A 5,678-nucleotide genomic window follows, 5' to 3' on the forward strand; every position below is an offset into this window, starting at 1 on the left:
TTTTTTTAATATACTTGAACTCCTAATGCCAAGACCTTTAGAACAAGACAAATCTTGCATACATTTCAAGCACATTTAAATTTCAATGTTTCTATCCACTTATTTCACTCATTCTATTTCAGTGTGGAAAACTATTTACAACAAGACCAATGAGTGAAATCTGTTTTGATTTACTGAGCTTATTCTTTGAAATGAGAGTAACAGTTATTTTTGAAAAGGATTGATTATTTTTTAATGAAACTAGTTTTATATAGTAGAGTGATTTTTTAAAATGAGTAAGATCTACTATCTTTTAATGAGCGAAATCATTATTCTTCGAAAATGATTTTTTAATAATTTAGTTTAATGAATGAAATCTCTTCTCCGAACTAAATGATTTTTTAAGAGTGAAATCTGTTTTCCAAACTAAATGTTTTTTTAATGAAATGAATCAGTGTTTTCAAAATATTCCACACTTTTAGTTCTAATGAATGAGTGGAATCTGTTTTTTATTCTAATAAAGGAGTGAAATATTATTCATGAATTTATATATCCTGCACTCTTAGTTTCTAATGAATGACTGAAATATGTTTTTTAAGAAAGGAGTGAAATATTATTCCGGAATTTTTACACTACTTAAAAAATACAAATTTGTTCTTCTTTTAAAGATATCATCATTTGGAATTCAAATATGTAAACTGATTTTAAAAGTAATTTTGTTCAAAAGATATCAACGAATTAGTATCTCACAAGAGAAATAAAGTGCTAGCTTTCTATTGGATGAAGAGAGAGAGAGAATATGTGTGCATGCAACCACCCATCCTTCCCTACTTTTACTCGATGAAAAGTTGATATCGTGGAACGCTATCAGAGTGTATTGCAATGTATACATGCAGTAAAATATTTATTACCTTCATACCTCAAGTCAGCGCACCAATCTTGATATCAAATGAAGGGCAACGGATGTGCCAGTAGGTACAGGTGCCGTTAAAAATTCCGCTTTGGTAGCATATGACTATGAACATTAAGCATGCAGTGGCGCCGTCTGTTACCGTGCACGACATATGCAGACGCACATACACCTCACGTGCACATACACATAAGAAATATTGCATGGACGGTCCTTGTTCTGCTATGGGAGCACAATTAGTAATGCATTTTTGAAGGACACAACAGTACTCTACGCTAGAGCTCCATCGACTCTGCCCCGATGGACGAATTCGAGAAGGGTCGAAATTCGAAAGACATCTCATAGATAAAGTGCCGCCATAAGCCTGAATGCCGCCCTATGAGAAAAGCCTAACCTAGACTATTAGCAGAGGTTGAGGCTCGAGGATCCTCATCCCCGCCATCGACCCCCTGAGCGGTAGGCATGGGGGAGATGGATCCACAGGCTCGCCGGCAAAGTTTTGAGAGGATGAGTGCCCTAGGCGTTGCAGTCGGTAGAGGAAAAGAGAAACCCTAACTTGAGGGGAAAGAGTAACATGACAAAATCTTAACAACTAAAAATGCAAAGGTTGCTCAATGCCCTCCGTAGGCATGGCTCCCAAAAATGCTATCTCACATCGTTTGATGACCTCATAATCCAACTTTGCCACCTCATAGAATGGCACGTAAAAACATGCCCGTTCTTCTCCTTCTAGATGTTCTATATGGTGAAGATGAGTCTACCACTTCCACGTCTACTCGCCTCCTTTGAATCATTTGCGATCAACTGTCCCACCAATTTTTAATAGTTAATTCAAAAATATGTGTCGACATCAATGAAAAACGTTCATCTTGTAGAATCTTTAAGCATTCACCATGACAAATAAAATATTCACTCTACTCTTTTTGACTGAAAGAAATGTTCTACCGTTAGAAACTTTTTTCTTAACATTTATCTCACTGTCCACAAAAATATATCTATGGTTCTCAAATAAAATGTATTTTATTAATATTTTTTCACTGATATAAATTTTCCGTATGTTTTTTCCTTGAGATATGTTTCAAAAGTCCATGCAATGTTTTTATTTGTGAATCTTTTTTGAGACTTTTATTTGTTTTTTTAGGCAATTGAGACTTTTATTTGTGAAATTAAATGTTCCATTTTCTTTGAAGACAGAAATATATGTTCCATTATTTGGGACTTGCAGTTCTCGTAGAAGGGGCCCGTTCGAACCCGGCAGCGGGCAGCACAGGACAACTCTCATCCTCCCTTTTCCTCACTCGCTTTTCGGCTCTCCCCATTCCCCAATCCCCCGACCAATCCCCGCCAAAAACCCTCGCACCCGCCCCTCCATCGCGCCGCCACCGGAGCTGATCTCCGACGCCGTGGCCGAGGTCCTCCTCCGCCTGCCGCTGGACGACCCCGCGGGCCTCCTCCGCACCTCCGCCGTCTGCAAGTCCTGGCTCCGCACCTGAAGGAAATATGCCCTAGAGGCAATAATAAAGTTATTATTTATTTCCTTATATCATGATAAATGTTTATTATTCATGCTAGAGTTGTATTAACTGGAAACATGATACATGTGTGAATACATAGACAAACAGATTGTCACTAGTATGCCTCTACTTGACTAGCTTGTTGATCAAAGATGGTTATGTTTCCTAGCCATAGACATGAGTTATCATTTGATTAATGGGATCACATCATTAGGAGAATGATGTGATTGACCTGACCCATTCCGTTAGCTTAGCACTTGATCGTTTAGTATGTTGCTATTGCTTTCTTCATGACTTATACATGTTCCTATGACTATGAGATTATGCAACTCCCGTTTACCGGAGGAACACTTTGTGTGCTACCAAACGTCATAATGTAACTGGGTGATTATAAAGGAGCTCTACAGGTGTCTCCGAAGGTACATGTTGGGTTGGCGTATTTCGAGATAAAGATTTCTCACTCCGATTGTCGGAGAGGTATCTCTAGGCCCTCTCGGTAATACACATCACTTAAGGTTTGCAAACATTGCAACTAATAAGTTAGTTGCGTGATGATGTATTACGGAACGAGTAAAGAGACTTGCCGGTAACGAGATTGAACTAGGTAGAGATACCGACGATCGAATCTCAGGCAAGTAACATACCGATGACAAAGGGAACAACGTATGTTGTTATGCGGTCTGACCGATAAAGATCTTCGTAGAATATGTGGGAGCCAATATGAGCATCCAGGTTCCGCTATTGGTTATTGACCGGAGACGTGTCTCGGTCATGTCTACATTGTTCTCAAACCCGTAGGGTCCGCACGCTTAACGTTACGATGACAGTTTCGTTATGAGTTTATATATTTTGATGTATCGAAGGTTGTTCGGAGTCCCGGATATGATCACGGACTTGACGAGGAGTCTCGAAATGGTCGAGGCATAAAAATCGATATATTGGACGACTATATTTAGACACCGGAAAGGTTCCGGGTGAGATTGGGACAATACCGGATCACCGGGAGGTTATCGGAACCCCCGGGAGGTATATGGGCCTTACTGGGCCTTAGTGAAAAGGAGGGGAAAGGAGCAAGGGAGGGGGCGCCCCCCCAAGCCCAATCCGAATTGGGAGGGGGGGCCCTTTCCTTCCTCCCTCCTTCCTCTTTCCCCCTTCTCCTACTCCAACAAGGAAGGAGGGAGTCCTACTCCCGATGGGAGTAGGACTCCCCTTGGCGCGCCCTCCTCCTGGCCGGCCGCCCCCTCTCCCTTGATCCTTTATATACGGGGGCAGGGGGGCACCTGTAGGAGAACAACAATTGATCCCTTGGATCTCTTAGCCGTGTGCGGTGCCCCCCTCCACCATAGTCCACCTCGATAATATCGTAGCGGTGCTTAGGCGAAGCCCTGCGATGGTAGAACATCAAGATCGTCACCACACCGTCGTGCTGACGGAACTCTCCCTCGACACTCGGCTGAACTTGTGCTAGAACTCGGAGGTGTCGTAGTTTCGGTGCTTGATCGGTCGGGCCGTGAAGACATACGACTACATGAACCGCGTTGTTCTAACGCTTCCTCTTTCGGTCTACAAGGGTATGTAGACAACACTCTCCCCTCTCCTTGCTATGCATCACCATGATCTTGCGTGTGCGTAGGAAATTTTGAAATTACTACGTTCCCCAACAGTGGCATCCGAGCCTAGGTTTTATGCGTAGATGTTATATGCATGAGTAGAACACAAGTGAGTTGTGGGTGATATAAGTCATACTGCTTACCAGCATGTCATACTTTGGTTCGGCGGTATTGTTGGATGAAGCGGCCCGGACCGACATTACGCGTACACTTACGTGAGACTGGTTCTACCGACGTGCTTTGCACACAGGTGGCTGGCGGGTGTCAGTTTCTCCAACTTTAGTTGAACCGAGTGTGGCTACGCTCGGTCCTAGCGAAGGTTAAAACAGCACCAACTTGACAAACTCTCGTTGTGGTTTTGATGCGTAGGTAAGAACGATTCTTGCTAAGCCCGTAGCAGCCATGTAAAACTTGCAACAACAAAGTAGAGGACGTCTAACTTGTTTTTGCAGGGCATGTTGTGATGTGATATGGCCAAGACATGATGCTAAATTTTATTGTATGAGATGATCATGTTTTGTAACAGAGTTATTGGTAACTGCCAGGAGCCATATGGTTGTCGCTTTATTGTATGCAATGCAATCACCCTGTAATGCTTTACTTTATCACGAAGCGGTAGCGATAGTCGTAGAAGCATAAGATTGGCGAGACGACAACGATGCTACGATGGAGATCAAGGTGTCACGCCGGTGACAATGGTGATCATGACGGTGCTTCGAAGATGGAGATCACATGCACAAGATGATGATGGCCATATCATATAACTTATATTGATTGCATGTGATGTTTATCTTTTATGCATCTTATCTTGCTTTGATTGACGGTAGCATTATAACATGATCCCTCACTAAATTATCATAGTAAAAGTGTTCTCCCTGAGTATGCACCATTGCGAAAGTTCTTCGTGCTGAGACACCATGTAATGATCGGGTGTGATAGGCTCTACGTTCAAATACAATTGGTGCAAAACAGTTGCACACGCGAAATACTCAGGTTAAACTTGACGAGCCTAGCATATAACAGATATGGCCTCGGAACATGGAGACCGAAAGGTCGAGCGTGAATCATATAGTAGATATGATCAACATATTGATGTTCACCGTTGAAACTACTCCATCTCACGTGATGATCGGACATGGTGTAGTTGATATGGATCACGTAATCACTTAGAGGATTAGAGGGATTTCTATCTAAGTGGGAGTTCTTTAGTAATATGATTAATTGAACTTAAATTTATCATGAACTTAGTCCCGGTAGTATTTTGCAAATTATGTTGTAAATCAATAGCTTGCGTTGTTGCTTTCATATGTTTATTTTTATATGTTCCTAGAGAAAATTGTGTTGAAAGATGTTAGTAGCAATGATGCGGATTGGATCCGTGATCTGAGGTTTATCCTCATTGCTGCACAGAAGAATTATGTCCTTAATACACTGCTGTTGGGGAACGTAGTAATTTAAAAAAATTTCCTACGCACACGCAAGATCATGGTGATGACATAGCAACGAGAGGGGAGAGTGTTGTCCATGTACCCTTGTAGACCGTAAGCGGAAGCGTTAGCACAACGCGGTTGATGTAGTCGTATGTCTTCACGATCCGACCGATCCAAGCACCAAACGTACGACACCTCCGAGGTCAGCACACGTTCAACTCGATGACGATCCCCA

The sequence above is a fragment of the Triticum dicoccoides genome, chromosome 6B (assembly GCF_002162155.2).
Source record: "Triticum dicoccoides isolate Atlit2015 ecotype Zavitan chromosome 6B, WEW_v2.0, whole genome shotgun sequence".
NCBI classification, from domain to species: domain Eukaryota; kingdom Viridiplantae; phylum Streptophyta; class Magnoliopsida; order Poales; family Poaceae; genus Triticum; species Triticum dicoccoides.